This window comes from Petaurus breviceps, unplaced genomic scaffold, assembly GCF_028583685.1.
Source record: "Petaurus breviceps papuanus isolate PSGF00001 unplaced genomic scaffold, PetGlider_PUasm1.0 37, whole genome shotgun sequence".
Classification (NCBI taxonomy): Eukaryota; Metazoa; Chordata; class Mammalia; order Diprotodontia; family Petauridae; genus Petaurus; species Petaurus breviceps.
The window spans coordinates 63,737,456-63,764,390 of record NW_027186296.1 but is presented as its reverse complement, the minus strand read 5'-3'; positions in this window follow the sequence as shown (position 1 = coordinate 63,764,390).

Below are 26,935 nucleotides of genomic sequence, written 5' to 3'. Positions count from 1 at the left end.
GGGTATAGTATTCCATACTGTAGTGTTTGATGGTAGCAGGGATTAACTGTGGACTCTAGGAATGTAGTAGACTGAAGTCTTCTAAGCCTTAGGCTCTCTTCACCTCTTCTTTCTCATTATCTTAGTCCTTTATAGTCTAGTGGGATACCTATAATACCTTTAAGACTAGTCAGCCATTTTGAAGATGAATATAATTGGTTGCTAGAGACGGAGACAGAGCTGGAAAGAGAAGAAGAAAGAGAAGTTGATGATAACAAAAATTCATGTGCACTATTGGAAAAATATCTGAGAGTTATAGACTGGATTACCACTGTCATTTTCTCTACCTTATGAGGAAGTCACTTCAAAACTTTCTGAAGTTCAATTTCTCCATGTGAAAAATAAAGTGGCTAGATTAACTGCTCTCTAAATTTTCTCCCACCTCTGCCATTCTATAATTCTATGACCACTGGCATTTCTTGAAATAGAGGCTATCTTTCCCATAAATACAATGATGGACATGGGAATTGTTTGCTTTTGGAGTCTTGGTTGTAATTGCTACCATGTTGGGATATGAAAGGCTATCATATGGGAGTGTGGAGGGTTTAGGCCAGGATTTCCTCCTTCATTTTTACCTGTGAGTAATCCAGTGTTTTTGCATTGGACTGTTACCAAAGTAGCTGTCAGGAGGGAGAATAGCCTTACTCCATCATTCCTCAAGATGGGCTATGCTCTGGTTTTAAGTTGCCCATAGTTGATGAGTTGAACCCACATTTGTATCCAAAGGGTTTTCAGTGTGAATTGCTTATTAATGAAATAATAAGAGGAGAGCATGAAGTGACTTTTAAAGCTCAGATAGTTTCTTCCCAGAAGCTCTTGAGGAGTAGGATAGCTTTTCCCCAGAAGGGTAAGCATAATAAGAGAACAGAGAGAAGGAATAACCTGAAGAGGCTATTTTATTCTATCTGAATGATGTCCTAATAGCTCAGTTTTCTGATCTGTAAAATGGGATAAAGTCTTTTCTCTGCTTCACAGGCATATCGTGAGGGTAAATGATATAATCCCTAATATAAGTTGTTTTGACCCATTAGAAAAGGCCTTTTGTGAAAGCAAAATTTCATTAGCATCATTATTGTTTTCCATCTCAAATTTCTGTCATTGTGTCATCATACAGTACTACTATATAATTATAGCATGAAAACATTATAATTTGGGCCTTACATGGTAAATCACACGGACATTCCCTTTGATTTTTAAGTACAATGATTATTGCACAACAATTTACAGAAATATAACATTAATTAGAGTGCATTGCTTGTCATTTGTCACCTTCTCCATTCAGTCCCTATACAGTTGGTAGAGGAGGTCATTAATTGATACCTGTGTTTCACTCACTAAAATGATGACCCATTCTTCCCATGACCAGAGGGATGTGGTGGAGAATTAATGAGGAAAATAAGCATAATTCATTCAAATTAAAAAGGAAGTGTTATACTTTGACAATATGCTCACACTAGATTTTAGCACTCATGTGAAGGTGCTGAAAAAACAACAATATTAATCTGGAGACCATAATTATCTAGTGCCCTATAGTAGGTATATTCTAGGGGTTCAGGTATTCATCATCTAATTTCTTGAATGGACGACATTGTCACTTATTGGAAGTGTGACTGTGGGCAAGACTCAAACTTCTCTGAGGTTCAGTTGTTTCATCTGTAAAATAAGTGTGATAATACCTAGTATACTAGTCCATATGATACACAAATGAAATGACAATAGCAGAAATTGGGTATTGAATCCCTCATCGACATAGACAAAGGGGGAGTGATGGGTGGGCAGAGGATGATACTTAACTAAGAATGATAGAGCTACTCTGGTCCAGTGAGGCTGCTCTTGCCAATCAGAGCTTCTGCCTTTCAAAGTTTAATATGACAAGATCTCATGTGATTCTTGACTTGTGCTTGATTGGCAAATTTATTATATTGACCTTCTGTTCTTATCTCAGTGCAGAGCTATGTCCTTACTTTTGTTTATGCTTATTCAGGATATGGCATCGCTATACCACTTAAATCTGCCTCTGTTCGACCCACTATCAAAAACTTGACAGGATATATCCCTGTTCCTTGTGTATCACTGCTTCTGATCAGAGGGACTATTCTTTCTGTGAAGGATGTCTGATACTGGGCACATTGCCATCATATTTACTGCATTTTCCATCTTCTCCATCATCCTCAGGTAGCTGGTATCACTGACTACAGAAATGGACTTTTAAAACACCAGGTTTATCATAACACTCCTCATTATTTGGGTTGGGTCTTCCATTTCCCAAAGACTAGATCTTTGATAAATCTGTGCTAATCCAGGAGAGGGTGAGACAAATTCTCTGTGCTAGCATCTTCTTGTATCCAATTTTTAGGAAGAGTCAAAGGTGTACTCCTTTAGATATACTGCCAGGTAAATCTCATCAGTCTTTCATTATTTCATCATTTGTATAGACTCAACTGGGCCTTGAGCTTTATGTATTCTTAGAATGCTCTATACAACCCAAGGAAATGGTTTAGATTCCCCCTAATTGGCACTTTTCCTTTCTCCCAGGATAGTCCAGACAACTCCTAGAAAAGCTTAGGGGACTAAGTATGATTGAGAAGAGAGAATGACCTCACTCTAGCATTCTTTCACATGTTTTGTAACTCTGATTTAAAATTGCTCCATGTTTGGGAAGTTGAACCCATACCGGTACCCCAAAAGTTTTCAGTATGAACTGCTTATTAAATAAAGTAATATTTTAAGGGAAGTGAAACTGTCTTTATAATCATTGTAACCAGGAATTCACCTGAAAAATGGGACTCCTTTAGCAAATGTAATGATGATGTTAAATGCTTGGATAAAACTGAGGGGAAGTCTTTATTCAACCCCAACAAAAGAAAGTATGCCCTCATAAGAAGCTTTGAAATCTGTCAATACTTGTTAAAATCTCCCTGATGAGGGTCTCTGAGAGTAGGGAGGATTTTACTTGTTCAATGTCATGACTGAGTTGGTGTACATTTGAGGTGAATCCTGGTATCATTTGAAGTCCTGGGACATGTTCCGTATAAAAGACTTAAGAACAATTAGTGACTTTGTTACAGATGACTTCGACCTCCAGTTGGGGTTGGTGACAGCACTGGAAATACGATTACCTGTTGTGTGGACCTGATGTTCCTAGTTTTGCACCTAGTTGTCATGGATTTTTTAACCTCTAGGTATACATTTTGAATCCCCCCCCCCATGCACATTATTGTTGTAGTGTTAATGGTTATTTTTAGAATATTGGACTAATTTATGTTTGTTGTTTTTTTTTACATTAAGCTCAGTTTTTTGATCTGTAAAATGGAGATAAAAGTATTTTCTCTCTGCTTCACTAGCATATTGTGAGGGTAAATGATATAATCACTGATGTAAATTGTTCTGACCCTTTGGAAAAGAAGGCCTTATATAATAGAAAAGCCCTATTAATGCTATGCTAAGATTGCTTTGAGATAATTTTAGTGTTGGAAGAAAATTTTAGGAACCTTGTCACCAAGGGGTGGTATGTTATTGGTAGTGGGACCTGCTTTTATTTTTAATTTTTTTTTTGTAGGCTGGGCTGTATTGGGATTAATAGATCAGGGAGGCCATTCTCAGGATCATCATTGATTTGAATTTTTTTTTATTGCCCAAAGCATAAAGATCCAATGTTTGAGGAGTTAGAGTCAAAAGTTTGAGTGGAGTTGTCATTTTCCTATAGGTACAAATTTCTTATAGGATGATCAGTTATTGTGCTCAATGTGGAGATGAAGGAGAGTAGAATTTGTTCTAAACTGTATCCTTTTAAATTTGATCTTTAGTAAAATTATTTTTATTTTATTTTATACTCCATGAAGCCCTTACAGAATTAAAAAAATTAAAAATATTTCATTGATATATTTTGCTTTTAGATTACCTATGTTTCCCCATGTACTTCTTTCCCTCTCTCCTACAAGAAAGCCATCCATTATCATGAAGAACTGGGAAAGAAAAAAGATCAACAAAACTGTTGGGAAAAAAAGAAGTTGGAAAAATCTCACATTCTCTGCAATTTCACAGTTATAGACTGTAGTCACAACAAAAGAATGGGGTGGTGTCTTTTCATTTCTCTTCTTTGGGGTATTGCTGGTTCTTTATAATTTCAGTTTTGATCATACTATGGTTGTTACTGTACCCATTCATATTGTTGTAGCCAATGTGCATGTTGATTTCATGGTACTGTTTATTTTGTATCAGTTCATGCATGTAAATCTTTCCATGTTTCTCTGTATTAATTATATTTATAATACCTTATAGGTAGTTATGTGGTACATCCTAAGTTTGACGTCAGGAAGACCTGGGTTCAAATCCAGCCTCAGACAATTACTAGTTGTCACTTAACTTTTGTTTGCCTCAGTTTCCTCATCTAGAGAATGGGGATAACAATGATAATAATATCTAGTTCCCAGGGTGGTTGTGAGATCAAATGAGATAATAATTGTATAGTATTTAGCACAGTGTCTGGTATATAGTATGTATAATATAAATGTTTACTATTCATTATTATAGCACAGTGATATTCAAATTCATTCATATACAAAAATTTACTTAGCCATCTCTTAGGCCTACCCCCCTCTGTTGAAGATCATCTACTTTGTTTCTGGTTCTTTGCTACTATGAAAAAGACTGTTTAAAATATTTTGATATATATATGGACCCTTTATATTTGTCAACAACTTCTGTGGGCTTTCAACTTGGCCTAGCAGTGCATTATATGGATCAAATGGCATGGGTATTTGGTCAATTTGTTTCAGAGCTTTACAATGCTCTACAGAATGGTTGTATTAATTCATACCTCCACCAACAACCTGTACCTGACTTTATATAACCCCCATTAGCCTTTTATTATATCTCAATGAATTCTAATCCCAGGCCAAAGTCACTGAAAAGTTTGACCTGGTCCAGAAAAAAGGAATTCTGTGATTAGTCTACGTCCTTTTCTTTAGTAATTGAATTTAAACTACCCACTTGATAAACTAGTAAAATTTAGCAGATAGGGGGCAGCTAGGTGGCACAGTAAATAGAGTACCGGCCCTGGAGTCAGGAGGACATGAGTTCAAATGTGACCTCAGATACTTGACACTCACTGGTTGTGTGATCAAGTCACTTACCCCCAATTGCCCTCCCTTACCCCTCCTAAAAGGAAAAAATTAAAATTAAAGAAAAAATTTTGCAGATGGAAAACAGCACATTTATTTCCATTATCCTCCTTCAACATCACTATAATCACAAGCAAACATTTAGAGTGTTCTCTTATAAATACTATTAATGTGAGGGGTGCTGATTCTAAAGGTCATTTACTAATATCAGTTTACAAACCACAATATTATTCTAAATGTTACTACCATAAACTTTCAGATGTGCTCATTGTGAGGTGTGCAATAGAGCAGTGGTGCAAACTCAAATAGAAATGGGTCCACCAAACTATACATAAATATTCCTGTGGGTAAATATTGATTTAGAAATCCATATATTAACATTATCTGTGATGTATTTTAATTTATTTTGTTAAACATTTCACAATTATATGTTTATGCGGTTAAGTGTTCTCAGGAGTGTTGTTTCATATGCATTGTGGGAGCCTATTGTTTTTGACCACTATATTGTAGAAGAAACATAATTCAAATGGAAAGCTAGAAGTGCTAGCCCTAAAATATATCTGCCTCTAATGACTATGGTGATATTTGATAAAGAACAAATCTTTCCTAGGCCATTCTTTAAAATAGTGTTGAACCAGATAATTTTCATGGTTTTGTCCAATTCAGATGAACCCTTTATAATGAAAATGTATTTATTGGGAGTGTCTAATGACCTTTTTGACTGAATTAAGCAAGTGGATTTAATTCAAATGACATATTTAGTCAACTTTTATTTATTTATTTTTTCCCCAAAATTTTATTTTTATCCAATTACATATAAAACAAATTTTAACATTCATTAAAAAAATGAGTTCAGGGGTGGCCAAGTAGCACAGCGAGTAAGAGCACCGGCCCCAGTGTCGGGATGACCTGGGGGATTGAATCCGGGCTCAGACACTTAGCATCCACCCAGAAACACCTGGCTGTGTAACCTTGAGCAAGTTACTTAACCCCAACTGTTTAGGGGTGGCCAGGTGGCTCAGCGAGTAAGAGCACCGGCCCCAGTGTCGGGATGACCTGGGGGATCGAATCCAGGCTCAGACACTTAGCACCACATCCACAAATAACTGGCCTTGTAACCTTAAGCAGGTTACTTAACCCCAATTGCTTTAAAAAAATGCGTTCTGAGTTATCTCCTTCCCTCCTCCATCCTTGAGAAGGCAAGCAATTTGAACTAGAATATACATGGGCAGCCATGAAAAACATTTTTATGTTAGTCATATTGTGAAAAGAAAACACAGTCCACAAGAAGAACAAGAAAAAATAAAGTTTAAAAAATATGCTTTCTTCTGCCTTCAGATTCCATCAGTTCTTTCTCTGGTAGTGGATAGAATTTTTTATCATAAGTTCTTCAGAATTGTCTTAGATCATTGTATTACTGAGAATAGTCGAGTCATTCACGGTTGATCATTGTATAATATTGCTACTATTGTATGTTATGTTCTCCTTGTTCTACTCACTTCACTTTGCATCAGTTCATATGTCTTTCCATGTTTTTTAAGCATCCTACTCATTTTTTCTTATAACACAATAGTATTCCATTACAATCAAATAACACAACTTTTTCAGTCATTCCCCAATTGATGGGCATCCCCTTAATTCCTAATTCTTCACCATCACACAAAGAACTACTATAAAAATTTTGGTACATACAGGTCCTTTTCCTTTTTAAAAAATCTATTTGGGATACTAACCTGGGAGTAGTATCATTCAACCTTTTAAAAAATGAAGTGAAATTAATTAGAATTTACTAAATCAACCTTCTGTTATTAGCACCATATCAGCACATTCTGTGAAGAATTCTTTCTGTGCAGGTAAACATTTGAGAAGGAAAAGAGGGGTGGATAAACTTCATACCTTCTAGTAGTATAACATCAGTCTGCAATTTTGACACACAGTTGATGAGTCACTGCTCACTTCAGGGCATATACTCATGATTGTGTGTATGTGTGTTTGTGTGTGTGTGTGTGCCCTCAAAGGACTCATAACCTCTCTTGTTGACATGCCATTTATACTAAGGGCAGTTCATATTGCCTCTGGTGCCATTGGACAGACTGATGAAGAATCCAAAAGAGGTATACTTATGTCATGAATCAAAATAATACAGTGATAATAATAGGAAATGATAAAGAAAAAATATAGTCTTGTGCTTTGAGGAGGGATGTATTCCATTTCCTTTTCTGCTTTCTAACCTTCATTTGGTCCATAGTGAAAATGCCCCTTAAAGGTAGAGATTGTCTCACTTTTGTATTTATAGCAAAAATCTGACACATTACCTGGATTATTGTGGATGCTTAATAAATGCAATGACTGATTAAAGAAGGAGAGTGAGCAACATATCCCAAAATAACAAGAAGAAGGTTTCATATGTGTGTACTGAGACTTCTTGTGCTCATGACTATAGTCTTAACTATTGACTTTTATCTCAAATCCACCCCCTTCTTTTTTTTTTTGCCTTTTTGGAGGGCAATTGGGGTTAAGTAACTTGCCCAAGGTTACACAGCTATTTTGTGTGTGTGTGTGTGTATGGGGGGTGTTAAGTGTCTGAGGCCAGAACCAAACTCAGGACCTCCTGAGTCCAGGGCCAGCACTTTACTCACTGCACCACCTAGCTACCCCAAATGTTTTAAGAGTAATTAGCCATCATACTGGACTTTTTCTTTTAAGCAATTGGGATTAAGTAACTTGCTCAAGGTTACACGGACAGTTATTTCTGTGTGTGGTGCTAAGTATCTGAGCCTGGATTCGATCCCAGGTCATCCCGACTCTGGGGCTGTGTAATGTAATGCCAAGGAAAGGCAACTTCCCAAGGTTCAGAATACCAGCATAGGTGCTCTCCATTTTATTCAGTGACAAATTAAGAACAGAGAAGATTAAAATATGACATCATTCAAAATACAGCGTTTACTAAGTGTGATTAAATAATCTCCAAGGACTACCCCACCCCAGGACCTTCCAATCATTCAATCAATTACAAAGTCCCTGTTCTAAATACTACTCCACCCCTAGGCTGTACCTTCATTTAGTCCATCACAAAGCCCCTCTTCTCAAATGGAGATTAGTTTCCAATCATAAGTAAAGTATATTCATTTGTTCAATCATAGAACACAAAAAGGTCAAAAGTTCCCCACCCCTGGATCACAATTGAATCTACCCCAGAGTTACAACAAGTTTAAGCACATCCTCTGTCTGCAGAACAGTCCTAGGACTCCTGAAAACATTAGCAAAACCCTCTCCCAGGATTTCTGTAAACATACAACAAGAGAATCCTTCTTCAGGGCTTCTGAACCAAAAGAAAGGTTCCCAGACCCCTGCAACAACAGCACTGTCCTTCATCAGTGGACCGTATTCACTCTCTGTCTGCAGGACAGTCTCAGGAGCCCTCAACCAACAGCCAGGCTCCAGGACTTCTTCAACAACAGGACTGTCTTTCACCAGTGGACAAATCTGGCAAAACAACATCAAAACAGACAGACAAAGTACCAGCAACACAGCCATGTCTCCTCAGTCCTTGGCAGCTCCGGAGGCAGGTCTCAAAAGTCCAGGGCAATTCAAAGTGGCCCTCAGCAATCCTCTCAGTCTCTCTCTGCCTCCACGAGGGTGCTGCTTCCAAAAAGTTCTTCTGCCTCTCTCTTGTGTCTCTCCAAATCTATGTCACCAGCTCCTCCCAGTTCAGCACTCTCTTTTCACATCAACAAGTCCATCCCACAAGTGGGATTAACAAGCTCTGGGTTTTAACACAATCAAACCAAAAACCAAGCCAATACAGGGGAATCTTTAAATGCCATTACTATTACAGGCTGGTGCTCTTACTCACTGCACCACCTGGCCGCCTCTCACCCCTCTTTCTTTATGTTGTTATGCTTGAATTTAACTTGACTGTTCTTTTTACCTCTTTTCTACCAGGCATTGGTATCTGATCCTGACTAGTCCCTTTACTTTCATAACCCTGTTCGCTCTTCTTCCACTCAGCCTTGCCCCTGATACTGCTATTTCTGACCTGCTGGGTCAAAGATCCCACTGGCTTTTAACCCATACCTCTTTATTTTGGGTGAAACCATTTATCTAGTGCCCTTCTCTTAAATTCCCCATCTAACCTTAATACTCTATCAAAATAAACAGGGGAAAAACTGAAGCCCTTCAAGATTCAGTGTTCATATGGCTGCTTAGTTCAGGATAAGCCTAAGTAATGCAATCCTCAATCCCAAAGAATGTCATCTCCTGAGACCATAAAAGGGCACCATAGTCATTATGATACTTTGGGGAAATTGTCTAATTATACTACCTGATTTTACATTCTTTTTGGATTAAACAAAAACCACATATATATGCAAGAACTCAGAGCCTGGGGCTTGAGATCAAAACTCACAGTAAGGTGAATAAACAGAATGTTGCATCAAGCTGCCTCCAGGGAGGGAGGAAATGAGGTCAGTTTTAGCACTACTGGAGGCAGCAGAACACCTGTACTAGGCAAAGGTGAGTATTGTGAAACATATGACCTTGATACTAACAGGTGTAGTCATAGTAACCATGGTAGTCATCAATGTGGTGAGTATTCTGTGGTCCACAACTGAAAAAGACTAGAAACTTGTTGCACTGAAACTTTAGCTCAAGTTTCTTTCTGTAAGTGTGTGTGTGTGTGTGTGTGTGTGTGTGCATGTGCATGCGCACACACGCATGCATGGGGGTGGAGAGAGGCATAGAGAGACTCTTTAGTGGTGTAATTTAACCTGCAGAATAACTCAATAGAATGTCAAGTTACTTTTTGGAAACCATCTCCCTACTGAAAACAGGGGACTCTTCCCTTCTCTTTTCTTCTTCTTCTATATCTGGAACTGTTTATTCCTGGAACCCTATTTTTCTGAATACTGATTTTCAGATGTCACCCATCCAGGTATGGGGCAGTGGCCCTCAGTCTGTAAGTTCTTACGAATGTGTGTTTCAGCACTTGGAAAAGAAATTGGCATTATCAATCCCAGAGCAAGTGTAATTATCAGAGCAAATGGGAGGATCACTGAGCTTACATGACAATCTTCAGACAGCTTCAGGAGAATGGATACCTGCCTCAACCTAGAGATAAAGGATGAGTGATCAAAGTGTTGGTGACCCTATTTGATAGATAAATTTATATTGTTCTAAGGCAGGGATGGGAAACCTATGGTCTAGAGGCCACATATGGCCCTCTAGGTCTTCAGGTGTGTCCCTTTGACTGAATTCAAACTTCACAGAACGAATCCCCTTAGTAAAAGGGTTTGTCCTGTAAAACTTGGACTTAGTCAAAAGGTTGTACCCAAGGGCATAGAAGGCCACATGTGGCCTCAAGACCCAGGTTGCCCACCCCTGCAAGGCTTATGAAGCACTTTGCAAATATTTCATTTGAGCCTTTCAACAACCCTGGGAGGTAAATGCTATTACAGATGAGGAAACTGAAGAAAACCGAGGTGAACAGAGGTTAAGTAAGGGTCACACAGCTATTAAATATCTGAGTTCAGATTTGAACTTAGTTATTCTTGACATGAGGTCCACTGTCTATGTAACTATCTCTGTGTGATCCTTGTGAGCAGAGACAGTCTTTACCTTTTCTTTGTATCTGCTTAGAACAGGCAATTATTAAATGTTTGACAGACATGTTCATGAAGAATATGGCAGGCTGAGGATAGTAGAGGAGGTATTAAGAACTGTTGAGTGTGGCAAATATGTATGTTGGTTGATGTGTTTTTCCTTCATTCTAGAAGAGGCCCATGACATCAGGGAGATGGTGACATGACTTGCAGTTGACCTGGATTTGAGTGAGGGAGGGATGTGCAAGGGCACCAGCCTCACTTTCTCCTCCAGAGTCATCTGGATCTAGTGGCCAGATATTCATCAGGACAACTGGAGATGGCCCAGGATGCAATGGGAGACCCTGGCACTTTTAGGCTAAGGTCTTTACAGGTTCTCACATTGAGTGAGGTCACACCCATTCAGTGAATAGGCCTCTTTAAGAAGTGAATAATGGAGCTGCAAATAGGAAGGACATTCAGAGGAAGAGATCCTAGTTTTGATAACTTCTTTTAAGGGCAGAATACCAAAACATATGGTCTAAAAGAGCTCATTTCTTCCTGGACATGGATACTGAGTTCCTAAGTCTTCATATAATTAACAAGTATTATTCTGTGGAGGGTCCTTGTCACCACTCTCACATTGTATTCCAGGAATTCTTAGCATTTTTTGTATATGTGTCCTAGATGCCATTGGCAGCCAATGAAGCCTATGGATCCCTTCTCAGAATCATTTTTAATAGCCTAAACCAAATTAGGTAAACTTAGAGTGGAAAACAATTGAGATTCTATTATCAAAAGTTAAAAAAAATGTTCATGGACTCCATGTTTAGAACCTCTGCTCTACAAACTCTTTTGGCTTGGGAAAGTGACCTGACAGCAATACATGTAGCACAAGAAGTTATTCATGGAGAGCTCCGAGACTGGAGAATATACCTTGATGTCAGGCACTGGTTCTCATAATCTTGGAATCTACCACAATGCTTACTAGAGCTTCCTCTCACTTGCTTCTATTTCAGAATATTCCCAATCCCTCCTCAAGACAGACTGTTGCTTTGTTTTGTTTATTTACTTTGAAACTAAACTTCTTACCACTTATCCCTATTTGCTTCCCATTTGTTCCTATTTAGCTCTTCACTAGGCTTATCTTAGTCCCTCTATCGACCTGTCTTTCTAAATGGACAGAATATCCCTTGAGCCCCACTAGAATATTCTCACAACCCCAGCTGTAGCTTCACCTACACTTATGTTCTACATTTGTTTCCTAAGTCTTTTTGGGACAGAAAGATCTGGGGAAAAAAAAGTATAGATTACCTTGATATTCCTTTGTCTATGAGGATCAAATGAGTTTACATATAAAAGTAGTAATAATTACTACTATTACTACTACTACTACTATCACTATTACTATTACTATTACTGTTATTTAAAAGATTAGATGAGGAGGTGGTTCTATGGAAAGCCATAACCCTTATTATGAAGAGAATGGCAGCCTGAGGACAGTACAGGAAGTATTGGGAACTGTTGAGTGTGGCAAACATGTATGTTGTTTGTTGTGTTTGTTCTTTATTCTCAAAGAGGGCCATGACATCAGGGAGACCATTTTTGCCTTGTATGTTACTGAGTTTCCTTAGACAACCAAAGAAAACAAACGTTGCTCTAGTTCTCTCTGAAGGATTTTGAAACGTTATGGTTCAAATGGCTAAAAAAAATCACTTGCCTATCATCATTGGGAATAAAAGGTTTATTTTCACAAAAGGGCTTTAATGTCACTTTTCTAGGAAGAATAAGCTGTTCTTTGGTCCTCTTTAGATATTCAGTTGTGGCAGCCAGGCATGAGGCATATTAAGCCTGGAGAATTTTCCTTCTGTTCTGGTGGCTGCTATTGATTTTACCTACTAGGATATTTGGCTTTTTCATAAAATGAAAAGTTATTCACAAACAAAACAGGAAAGCAGTTTTTAAATCCTTATATCTGCAACTCACATGTGATTCAACATATTCCATTTTTGACTAACTGAAGAATATTACCAAATCAATAGTTTTGAGGAGCCAATATAAATCCAGAGATTGTGGAAGTCATAGATAGGAAACCTAAAATATTTCTGCATGCCTATTTTACCTGGAAACATAAATCAGGAGATAAAAATGACTTAGTAGCCTAGTCAGCTAACTATGCCTACTGAGTCAAACATTTTTAATAATGGACTCATTAACTCATCTGAATGACCAATTTGGTACTTTTACTAACAATCATTCCTTTTTTCAGTATTGGTTAGACATGGTCTGTGTATGATGATGTCAGTTTTTTGGAAAGTTGTGCTGATATTCATCCAAGTTGGTTAAAACAAAATAAAGACTTGAAAATAACATGAATCTGTTTAATAACTTCTGCTGGGATCAGATGGGCATTTTTAAAAATTGCCTTCCTTTGTTTATATAAATATCAAGGTGTGATGCAAGGAACTGAGGTAAAGGCAATTGTAGGTAGACCCAAAGAGAATTTTTATCTATCCATAGAGCCATTTTTCCCTCTGTGCTATTCATTTTTTCCCTTTTGTCAAATAAAGAGAAATAACACTTTTACATATTTTTTATACTTCAGGCAAAAAATACTGCACATTACTAGGAACTTGGATGTAAAGCCACACATGAACAGCTTTCCAGACAACTGCTGCTGTGAATAGCTTTCAAGATTCTGATTACATAGTATAGTGAGCTCTCTATTCAATAACAAATCAGAGCAAAACATTCATAGAAAATCAAAATACAGCATTCACCATATCAGAACTCAACAACTTATCACTAAAAATGGCCACATAGTTTTCACCAAAGGGGGTCACATAGTTTTCTTTTTAAGTACATTCATTTAGTTAATCACAAAATCCTTAATTCAATCACAAAGTACAAATTCAAAGTTCTTCACCCCTAGGTCACAATAAATCATAATCTTCTCAGTCAATTTACAGTATTCAAGTAAAGTCTTCTTTCACTTTGACTTGAGGTTGGCTCTTAGCTTCCATGGTTCCTCTTCCATGGTCCCAGCTCCAACTGTTACCTGGGTTCAAAGGCAGGCAGTTCCCAGCTCCTTGTCCAGTTCTCTGTCCAGTTCCAATTCCATATTGAAGTTCACAGTGTCCAGTCCGCCTCAAATCCTTCACAGTTCCTGTTTCTAGGAAGACAAAGCTTAACAGAACCACAATCATATTCATGCACATTGCCAGCACCATTATCAATTCACTATCTGCCTGTGAAATCAGCACAGACCCACAAACAAGGTCTAAGAGGTCAGCACAAATCATCAGTAAAGTCCCAGGACCTCCAAAACCCTCCTCCAGGACTTCTGTAAACATACAACCAGAAAATCCTTTTTCAGGGCTTCCAATAAGGTCACAGAGGTTCTGTACAAAGTACCACAAACAAACATCAACACAGACAGAGCAGACAAACAGAGTGCTGGAATATCACAAGTTTTCTCCTTCTTGACTCTGCCACAACAAGAGTCCTCTTCTCAGTTCTGCTGTCTCTAGCCAAGACCTCTCCTTATATATGGTCATTATCCCCTCCCCTTACTGTTGGAGGAATTCATGAATTATAGGGTTCACAAGTTGTGGTGTTCACACATTCTGTTTCTTAACAGACTTGGTACAAGGCTAAAAAGAAACCTGACCTGAAACAAGGTGTTAATTCAATGGCTGAAACAAGGTGTGAACTACTTCTGTGCTTGCCATTACATTGGGAAACTGTGAAGTCAAAGGGAGCAAATTAAAAATAGGGTGTGTGTGTGTGTGTGTGTGTGTGTGTGTGTGTGTGTTGAAGGTGCCTACAATGCCATGGAACAATTTAGGAGTAGCAAGAATGGGCCTTAAGTGTGGTGCTTGTCCATTGAGGCTTTTGTAGGAGTTCTTAACCTGTGCATCATATTTTTTTAATTTTAATAACTATTTGAATATAAGTGGTTTCTTCTGTAATCCTGTGTATTTTATTTTGTGTATTGAAATACATTGTTCTGAGAGGTCCATAGGTTTCACCAGACTACCCAAAGGGTTTGTCACACATGTACACAGACACACAGATACAGACACAGACACACACACACAGTTAGAAATCCCTAATGGAAGTTTATAAGGTAGAATGGGAGTAATGATTAAGGGAATGTGGAAAGAATATATGAAATGGTGCTAACACTGGCTCTGATATTATTTTAAAATGATATTGAGAGTAAGACAATAGTGTATTTAGAGAGTGGATTGATGTGAGGGTTGTTTTGGGGATGGTGTGCCAGCACATAAGAGTCAGTCAGTGTATTCTGAGGTAATTGTAAAGGTTGGAAGCCCCGGCTGTTCACTAAAACTTTCCTTGAGAGAACATAATCAGGCAGGCATGTGACCCGCTTTCTAGTGTCAGGGTAGAAAATAAGAGGCTGTCTGTATTTGCAAGGGTCCCCAGTTGGAGTCTTGATTCAGGAGTGATCTTCCCATGTATATACCTTAATTTTCCTGCCATCAAAAATGTCAAAATTAGCCATTTTAGTTCTATATTCTAGGTTTTTATTAAATCACCAAAGAAAACTGCCATAGTATCAGAAGGCTAATGACAACAATAACAGCTTGTATTTACATAGCACTTTAATATTTGCAAAGTGCTTTATAAATATCTTCTTTTGTGCTCATAAGACCCCTGAGATGTAGGTGCTATTATTATTCATATTTTATAGATGGGGAAACTGAGGCAAAGAGAGGTCAAGGGACTTGTCCAGAGTCACAGAGCTAAGTGTCTGAGGCTAGATTTGACCTCAGGTCTTTCTGACTCTAAATCCAGTGCTCTATCCACTGTGTCACCTAACTGCAAATTTATAGAAACAAATATTCATAGAGGATGAAATGCTAGGATCAACTTGACCTGTTCTCAATGGCATCAATTCTACCCCTGAGAGAGAATAGCAAGTTTTCTCATATACCAGTCTTCATTGCTCACTACACTAAGCTAATCAATGCTGGTTCATCTTGGAGCATATCTGATTATCTTGGAAATACAAGAAGGGGTGGAGTGGGTGGACCATCTCTAGTTTCTGGCAGTTACCCTTCAACTGGGGGTTCCAAATGTTGTAGGGAACAGAGTTACATGAGAGACGATCATGTAACAGGCAATTATCTGTATTGTGTGGCGGGGAAGGTAATGCTCACTCAAAAGAATGATTTAGACTCCATGCACACAGACTGGCTCTGAATTAACTGTGTCTCTGAAAAAGGAAAGGGATAGAAGAAAAGAGACATCTACAGTAGATGTCATTATGGACAACTCAATGAAGACATTTCCTCCTCGTCCAGTGGCAGTCAGAGCAGCCGATAACACACAAGGCTGTGTGAAGGGGACGAAAAATAAGAAGGGGAAATATTATCTTGTCATTGTGTAAATCAATGGTACATCCTCACTTTGAATAATGCAGTCAAGTTCGGGCACCTTATCTCAAACAGGATATAAATGAAAGGGTAAAGGGCCAGAGAAGGGCAGTGGAACTGATTAGAAGCATCGGGGGGAAAAAGTGGAAGCAGGAGCCAAGAGGGCAATTCCATTCAGAGAGAGAATGAAAAGATTAGAGTTGTATATTATGGAAAGAGAAAGAGTGTTGAGAGATCAGATAGAGGCAAATGAAGTAATGAAGAGTCCCACAAAGGCCATCTGGGTGTCCCTATTTATCCTGTCTCCTGAATTAAATGGCAATGCATTTGATACGGATGAAAAGAGCCTCCAAGTGTAGAAAGTATCTCTATTTCAACGAGGATCCTGAGGCTGAATTTTTATAAGAAATGGAATCTTCATCTTTGTCTAACTAGAAAAGAATAAAAAATCCACAGGGTTGGAATCAGGGGGACTGAATTGGTATGGTTAATTTGGAGTTTCTCTTGAACCCCAAAGAAGATCTTTGAAGGTAGGAATATTAAGAAATTATCTTAAGAATTATCTTATTAAGAAAAGAAGAAGGATTTTGATATAGGGAAGTGGGTAATGCTTATCTAGAAAAGGAGGCTAGGGTTGGAAACTCACCTCCAAAACTTAATTAGTTTTGTGATTTTAAGTTTTCATGTGATTTCTTGTTGTGTCAAGTCACTTATCCTCTCTAAGCGTCAGTTTCCTCTTCCTTAAAATGGAAATAGTAATACCAGTAGCAGCTATTTCACAGGGTCATTAGAGAGAACCTTCCAAAGCAGTATGCTTTGGAAAAATCCCTATATAAATATCTCTGGGCATAATAAGGTCAGACACTGAAATGCCATTACAGATATACTCTACCTGACTCATAGTAGATGCTTAATAAATGCTCATAATTGATAAAATTGGTGAGGTATGCGGCCAACCTGAATGATAGCCTGAAATTGGGAAAAAGAGAAGCAAAAATAACAGCACTTTTAGTAGTGTGACACAGTAGAAAGAATGCTGGTTTTGGTGTCAGAGGACTTGAGTTTGAATCCTTCCTCTGATGCTACTAACCTGTATGACTTTAATCAAGTTACTACATTTCTTTGTAAATTTCCTCACCTGTATTAAATCCAATTCCTCTGAAGTCCCTTTTAGCTCTCCTTCTATGATCTTATAATGCTGCCCCCTCTGGGGAACATTTTGCTCTTCAGGTGGATCTGTGAACTTTGAGAGGGTATTTGAGAGATTTCCTTCAACAGAGTCAAAAGGAAGGCATTAGGTTGAGTGATTCTTCTGTTATCAGTCATCAGTCAATTCACTGGACATTAAGTGAGTGTCTAATATGTACAAATCAGAGCCCTAAGAACATTGGGAATTGTAAAGATATAAGACCAGGTCCTTGACATGAAAGACTTCAAAACTGAATTGGATAAACAATACCTATATACATACCAAGATAACAAGGCAGCATGGGAAAAGTGGTAAGTGATGTAGATAGCATGTATTCAAGACTCAGAGGATTGAAATATCAATCTGAACTGAAGTACCTTGAATGGCCCAGGTAAGTTTCATTTAAATAGAGTTTGAGTTGGGTCTTAAGTGATACATGGGTTTCAAATAAATGGAAAAGAAAGTGGCAGGAACAGATTGGCAAAGGGGTTAAGAAAGAACTGAATTTGAATCCTGCCTTTGATGCTTAACAGCTGTCTGACCTTGGGCAACACATTTAGACTTTCTGAGCTCCACTTTCTTTGACTTGTAAAATGAAGCTAATACCTATAGTAAATATCTCACAGGGTTGTTGTGAGAATCAAACATTTGTCAAATGCTTAGTAAATCTTAAAGCACTATTTAAATGTCAGCTATTATTATTCCAGGCAGAGATATAATATAATCAGAGGCATGGAGATAGAAAAGTGTGTATTTGGGAAACAATAAATGGACCCATTTGTGGAGTGTCTGGAGAGTTTGAATAGATAAGTGATATGTTTGGAAAGGTAAGTTAGAGCAAGATTGTAGAGTTTTCAATGACAGGCTAAAAAGTTAAGATTTTATTTTGTACAGGGTGTCAAGTCATGTAAGTTTTTTGAAAAAATGAATCATTTAGGAAGGTTAATCTGGCAGCCAGCATCTGGGATGAAAAGACTCAAGGGAAGACCAGTACGGAGATTTTTACTGGATAATAGACCTTTATGTTTTATCCGGAAAAGACTTTGGAAGTCATTTGTTTGTCAACCCATCTCATTTTGGAGGGGAGAAAGCACAGAACCACAACATCCCGTAGCTAATTAGTACATAGCCAAGAATGACAAAAAACAGTAACTCATACTGTAAGATGTTTGGAATCAGGTTGATGCAGCTTATAACTATGAGTCTTTGATCCCAGTTTGGTTCAGATATTTATTTTTCCTTTTTTTCTCCTGAGGTCCACTTTTCAGAGACTACTATAAACAATGCATGTACCTGGCCATTTTCTATAGACAACCAAAGAGTTAATTCAAGTGTTTTCTTTAGCTCATTGCTTCCATTTGCAAATTATTCATTTCTCAATATCTTATTTCATTACATTTTGTTGGAATTGCATTGGCAATTTTAGTGATTAACTTTCATTTGCAGATAATATGCTGATAGATATTAACATAATGTCAAAACAATTTCTTACAATTATTATTTAACCTTGGTCAAATCTCCATTTCACCCACCCCACCTCTATCCATGGACCTTTATAAATAAGATATAGACAATATATTGCTCACTCAAAGTTACTGTAAAGAAGGAAAGTGATGAACTGGCACATCTCTCTAGGAATGATCAAGCCTAGCAAAAGATGGTAGAGTTGACCTGTTTAGTACCATACCATGTAGTCCCTGGGAAGGACATTAGACCAATGTTGGTAAATATTGCTAAATATCTAAAGATGTCAAAGTCGAATTGTGCTAATTAGGAATTTGTTTCCATTTTAACCTTTGTTGCTTTTTCTGAAATGAATCATATTTTTTTGGTGAAAAAAGGAAAATAGTATGACATTGTAAAACAGCAACATGGCCTTAAAGGTAGTGATATAAGGAACATGGGCGAAACTGGTAAGAAAAAAATGGCAACTTATGTGATGGTAATGCTGCTGTGGCTATTAATTGGTATTTGTATACCATGTGTTATTCCAAAGTACTTCCATATACAATATCTCTTTTCATCTTTATAACATTTCTGTGAGATAAGCAGGGAAGGGATGATTACTCCAATTTTACAGATGAAGAAATAAGGCTTAGAGAATGATTTGCCCAAGATTAGAAAGCTAGTTAGTAGTAGGATTAGATGATCATTTGACATTGGTATCATTTTTTCCAACACTCACTTTCTGATTTCTTTCCCTAGGAGCTCCAAGTACAGTGCTCTTTCTATTAAACCCTGTGAAGGGGAATCAGACCTAGCAGTAGGCAGAAGCTAATGAGACAGACTAGATAATTCACAGAAATATATAGCAAGTTGTACTGCCTCACTTTCCTTCACCAAATAATGTGTCTATAGTCATCTAGCCAATATTCAGTCTGGTACTTATATTCTCTAAACCTAAGTCATCTTTGTCTCAGGAATAGCTTAAATATTGATCTTTTACATGTATTTCCTCAAATGAAAATAAATCAAGAACTATTTATTAGTTCTATGTGCCAAATGCTCTACTAGGCACTGGGGATAGTACTGCAATGAAGGAAGCAATCCCTACCTTCTATAGGACCTTATATTAAAATGGAGAAGACAAATATATACATACATGCATATCTTTCCATATATCTATCTTATAGGCCTATCTAGATATAGATGTGGCTGACTATATAGATATCTATAGTATGGATATAGATGTATATCTCCCTATAGCCCTGATTCATTTAAATCCAATTCACTTGCAAATCAAGACATCACATTCCTAATGTCATTAATTCTCTTTGAGAATGAAGGACAATGAAAAAATAGCTATAGGCATAAAGAAATAGTCACACATATAGAAATAGATGTAGATATAGAAGCAGATGTAGAGTGTTCCAAAGAATCTTTTTCCTCCTATATTAGGCTTTAATAGCTTAAAACAACACTAAAAAAGTTTTTGATACCCTGTATAAAGGGAATATGAACAAATATAATATAGATGCAGAGGCATCCTACTAGCAGTTGGGAAAGGCTTCATATGGTGCTTAGTTGCCTCTTGAAGGAAGAGAAGGATTTTTTTTGAAAAGAGAATGTAGGATTACAGGCAAATTGCATGCAGGAAGGAAGGGAAAGGCAAAAGCATGGAGATTGGAAATTAAGTGTCATTTGAAAAACAAAGAGAAAGTCAGTTTGGCTGGATCACATAGGGAAGGAGGGGGATAATGTTGAATAAGACTGAAAGTACAAACTGAGACCAGGTGGTGAAGGGATTTAAAAGCTAAAGAGTGGCTTTTTAGCTTATTCTAGAGATAGCAGAGAGCCAATATAGTTTATTGAATAAAGACAAATCACTTCAGCAATTGTGTGAAGTATGGATTATAATGGGAGAAATTTTTAGGAAGAAACCAAACCAGAGGTAGGGAACCTGAACCCTTTAGGCCACATGTGGCCTTCTAGGTCCCCAAGTATGACCCTTTGAATCCAAACTTTGCAGAACAAATTCCCTTAATAAAAGGATTTGTTCTGTAAACTTGGACTCAGTCAAAAGGTCCAACCCAAGGACCTAGAAGGCCACATGTGGTCTTTGTGCTGCAGATTCCTCACCCCTGGACTAAATTATTACAGTTACTGTATGGATAGAGATATCATTTATATGAGGTGGAGGCAGAAATGGAAAAAAAATAATCACAGTATCTGGCATTTATATAGCATTTTAAGAATTTAAAGGCACTTTACGTGTTATTTCATTTGATCTTCATACTGACCTCCCTGGATTCATTTAAGGCCCAAATAAAATATGATCTACAGATAGGCTTCAACAACCCTTCTTAATTTTAGGGCCTTCTCTCTCTTAATTATTTCTTAATTATCATGTATACAGCTTGATATGTATATGTGTGTATGTGTATTTGTTCTCATGTAGTTTCCCCCAATGGATTGTACGGACTATCTCTTGATTCTTTTTATATCCCTAGAACTTAGCATAGTGCCTGGCACATAGTAGGAACTTACTAAATGTTTTTGATTGATTGATTCTCACAACAACCCTGTGGGATAGATGCTAAGATCAAGCAATTTATTGCCTAAGCGAGATGAGGATGATGTCAAGGCTGTGAGTCTGAGATCCTCAGATGATGGTGGTATCTTCTATAGCAATATAGACTGTTTGGAAGGGGGAGGGATGGTTAGAGGGAAAAAATTATTTTTGTTACAGAAGAAAAATGTTGGGTTTAAAATGTGCTGTAAATCCTTGGCTTTGTAAAAGGGATGGGGGAAAACATGAATAGAACGGCACTAAAATGTAAACATCTATTCAGAGAGATTAACATTATTTATTGGTATAGATATTTTGGAGAGGGGATTTTATTATGCAATTTCAAATATGTGGAAAATCATATATTTTGCCAATATCCCATAGACAATTCCACCTATTACATCACATAAATGACTGAAAATGTAGGAAGTGTAAGATCCTGCTTTGCTTTTTGCTTCTTGAATATAAAAAAAAACATTTGAGTCAGTAGAGTCAAACATCTAAAAGTCTTTCCTCCAATAGGGTGTCTCCCTTCCATATATCAAAAGTATACAAGAGGGGGTGGAGTCAAGATGGTGGAGTTGAAACAGGGCTTCTTCGGGGTTCTGGCTCCCACCTGCCCCAATTCATGTAAAAAGTAACTCTGAACAAACTTTGGAGCTACAGAACCCACAAAATGACACAGAGAAGCTAAGGCTGTCCTCCTTCCTGCTGAGGACAGCCTTGCAGGCCTTCAGGAAGTGGTCAGTGCAGTGCTCTGGGAGCTGACCCCAGGTTTTAGCCTCAGGGCTGTCCTGGCCAGCTTGCCAGCTGGAGGGACTTTAGATCACCAGCAGTTGTGGCAGTTTTCAGAATTATCAACCCATAGATGGTAAAGACAAAGTGAGAGGTCAGTGCAGTGTGGACTTTGGGATCCAGGAGTTCAGGACTGTAGTCGGCTTTTGCCCCTGGGGCTAGAAGTGGCTGAGGCACAGCAGCCATGCAGCTGCCAAGTGCCTGCTTCAGCTCCTGCCTTGCAGATTGTAGGGGGACCAAACAACAAGTCTGAGGAGTAATTGCTCTTACTTTAACCTTCTTGGATCTGGATTGAAGTCTAGGGTGGAGGTCCTGGAGTGTGCGACCAGCTTGCCAGAGTGTGTGGAGGCTTCAAAGAGGGTACCCAAATAATACCTTTGGCAGCTGAGAAAACCCCAGTGGTTGGGATGAAGCTCCCCTGTTTAGTGGCAGAGTCCTACTGTGGCAAAAAGCCCAAAAGTCAAGTAATAGAGTGGCAACATGAACAGGCAAAGGAAGCAAAATAAACAGAGCAACCCAACTTTACACTTCTATTTTGAGGACAAAAACAATTAAATCATGGAACAGGAGCAAGACAGTGAAGTCAGAACTTCTGCACCAAAAGCTCCCAAGAAAAATATGAGCTGGTTAGAGCCACAGAGGAACTTAAGAAGGATTTTGAAACCAAATAAGAGAAATAGAGGAAAAATTGGGAAAGGAAATGAGAATGATGCAAGAAAATTATAAAATGACAGTAAACAACCTGACTGAAGAAAATAACACCTTAAAAATAGACTAACACAAATGGCAAAAGAGGCTCAAAAAGCCAATGAGGAGAAGAATGCCTTAAAAAGCCAAATTTGCCAGATGGAAAAAGAAACTCAAAAGCTCACTGAGGAGAATCATTCCTTCAGGATTAGATTGAAGCAAATGGTAGCTAATGACTTTATGAGAAATCAAGATACTATTAAACAGATCCAAACAAGTGAAAAAAATAGAAGACAATGTGAAATATCTCATTGGAAAAACCACTGACTTGGAAAATAGATCTAGGAGAGATCATTTAAAAAAATATTGGACTACCTGAAAGCCATGATCAAAAAAAGAACCTAGAACTCATCCTTCAAGAAATTCTCAAGGAATATTGCCCTGATATTTTATAAACAGAGGGCAAAATAGGGGTGGAAAGAACCCACTGATTACCTCCTGAAAAGGATCTCCAAAAGAAAACTCCTAGGAATATTGTATCCAGGTTCCGGAATTCCCAGATCAAGGAGAAATTATTACAAGCAGCCAGGAAGAAACAATTTGAATATTGTGGAAACACAATCAGGATAACACAGGATCTGGCAGCTTCTGCACTGGGGGATCAAAGGGCTTAGAGTATGATATTCTGGAGGTCAAAGGAGTTGGGAGTAAAACCCAGAATCACCTAACCAGAAAAACTTAGTATCATGTTTCAGGGGAAAATATGGTCATTCAGTAGAAGAGAGGACCTTCAAGCATTATTGATGAAAAAACCAAAGTTGAATAGAAAATTTGACATTCAGATATAAGAAGCAAGAGAAGCATGAGAAGGTAAAGAAGGAAAAGAAATCATAAGGAACTTATAAAAGTTGAACTATTTACATTCCTACATGGAAAAAGAATAATTGTAACCTCTGAAACTTTTCTCAGTATGAGAATAGTGGAAGGGAATAGAAATGTTTGTGTGAGTATATATATATATATGTATATATATATGTATATATATGTATGTATGTATATCTATATAGGAGGATATAGGATATATGGGTGTGTGAATACATACATGAATGTGTCTATATATCTTTACAGGTATACATAGATGGCACAGAACCAATTTAATAGGAAGGGATTACACTTAAAAGGTAAAATTAAGAGATGAGAGAGGAATATAATGAGAGGAGATGGGGAGACAGAATGGGATAAACTATCTCATTTAGAGGAGGCAAGGGAAAATGGTCACAATGGAGCAGAAGAACAGGATGGCAAAAGGGAATGGGTCTACCTTATTTTCATGGATTTGTCTTAGGGAGGGAATGGCATATGCACTAAATAAAATATATCAACCTAAAGGAGAATAGGAGGGAAGGGGACCAGAGGGGGGATGATGTAAGGGAGGGCAGTCTGGGGAGGGAGGGAAGTTGGAAGCACCCACTTTTGAAAAGGGGCAGTATCAAAGCAGGGAATAGAACAAGTGGGAGGTGGAATAGGAGGGAGGGAAATATAGTCAGTCTTTTACAATATATCCCCTATGGTAATGTTTTGCATTATCTACACATATACAACCTATATTGAATTGCTTATTTTCCCATTAAGGATGGGTGACAAGGGAGGAAGGGAATGAATCTGGAGTTCAAAGCTTTAAAATCAAATGTTTAAATATATATTATTATTAATATTATTTTACATGTAACTGGGAAATAAAATATATAGGCACTGGGGCATAGAGATCCACCATAGATTCCACTACTGGAAAATCTGAGGGGGTAGGGGAGAAGATAACGGGAGAGAGCAGATTGGAGGAGGGGATATCCAGTGGGATTCCTATTTTGGGGTGGTGGGTTAGGGGAAAAATGGGGAGAAAATTTGTAACTCAAAATCTTGCAGAAATGAATGATGTAAACTAGAAGTTAATAAAGCATTTGATAAAAAAAGTATACAAGAGTTTTTAATGTACAAGAACACACACACATATATACATATATAATATATGCTATATATGCACTTTTTCTCTATATATACACAGTTTTGTCTGATCCTATGGTCCATTAATAACCCAATGAAGAACAGGGCAGTAGATAATTGTCAAATTCACCACATTATTGAATAGATGATCTAGTATCAAAGAGGGATTACCTATGGTTGAAACATTTTGGTCTATCTTCTTAGGAAGGAAACACTAAGTAGATTGAGGACTGCCTATTGTTAGTCCATTGTTCAGACTATGAGATGTGAACATATGGACTACTAAGAAGCATTGTGGTATTGTGGGCAGAGAACTGGCCTAGCAGCCAGAAGACGTAGGTTCTGGTCTTATCACTGGTATATGATGGGTGTATGATCCTGGCAAGTAACTTCTCAAAGTTCTAGGTAATTCTCTAAGACTATAAGTTGTAGAGAAGGTACTGACTTATACTGGTGGAGTAAATTTCCTCATTGGGCATTCCTCATACCAAAATAATCATAGGTCCAGACTCTATCTTTTTCTCTCTTAGTTAGGCATGGTAAATGGGAAGAAATTGAGTCTTTGACAGGAGAATTGAAGGTCCATGTTAGTTCTTTTAATAACTCCAAACTTTCCCAGTGCAAAGTCCCATTATTAATTCACATTATTAATATTCCACTGGTGTTATTGTCTGGTTCTGAGTCACAGAGCTCTAAAGTCTACAAAAAGCTGGAAAGAATTAGCAAAGAGTTGAATGAAACATTGCATGGTGAGTGTGGGTAGGCTGCAATTCATTACTAATAAGAAATAGTAGTGTAGATATATGAATGTAATGTAATACTATTGTTCCATAAGAAATGATGAGCAGGCAGACTTCAGAAAAATCTGGAAAGACTTGCATAAATTGATGCTGAGTGAAGTGAGCAGAACCAGGAGAACACTACACACAGTAATAGAAACATTATACAATGACCAATTTCATTAGACTTAGCTTGTTTGAGCAATGCAATAATTTAAGACAATTCCAAAAGACTCATGATGGGAAATGCTATCCACATCCAGAGAAAGAACTATGGAGTCTAAATGCAGGTTGAAGCATACTATTTTCTCTTTTTTTATTGTCTTTTTTTCCTCAATGCCTTTTTCTCTTTTGTTCTGACTCTTCTTTCACAATATGGCTAACATAGAAATATATTTAACATGATCATGTATTTATAGCCTATATCAAATTGCATATAGTCTTGGAAAGGAGGGACTGGAGGGAGGGGTGAAAATTTAGAACTCAGTATCTTATAAAATGAATGTTAAAAGCTAAACATAAATTAATTAATTAATTAAAAAACAGAAATAATAGTGTAAGGGATATCACCAATAAATGTTTTAGTGAAAGAAAGATAGGATGGTCACATGACAAGAGTGAGGAATAATGGATGAATATTCAAAACTCTCCATTGGGATCCTCATGATATGAAGAGAAAGCAAGAAAGTCCTCTAGAACATTGGATGAGTTCCCTGTGATGAAGTGATGGAAATACCTGGGCAAGGAATAAATGTAATTTCCTTTGCCTTATTAGCAGGAGTATCAAAATTGATGAAATCATATTTCCCCACTTGACTATAAATTATGACTAAATAAACTATGTTGACTGAATTAACTAGATTTTTCACTCAAATGGCAATTTTTTTCTATTTTTTCCAATTATATATAAAAATATGTATATATTTTTAAAGCAATTGGGGTTAAGTAACTTGCTCAAGGTTACATGGCCAATTATTATTTCTGGCTGTGGTGCTAAGTATCTGAGCCCGGATTTGATCCCAGGTGTTTCTGGGTGGGTGCTAAGTGTCTGAGCCCGGGATTCGATCCCCAGGTCATCCTGACACTGGACCCAGTGCTCTTACTCACTGTACTACTTGGCCACCCAAAAACAAATTTTAATATTCATATATATTTTTAAAAAACTGAGTTCCAAATTCTCCCCTTTCCTTTTCTCCCTCCTCTATGCCTAAAAAGGCAAACGATTTGAACTAGATTATAAATGTGGAATCATGTGAAATATACTTCCTATTTAGCCATATTGCAAAAGAAAACAGAGCCCCCCCCAAAAAAAAATAACGCAGCCCAGCAACA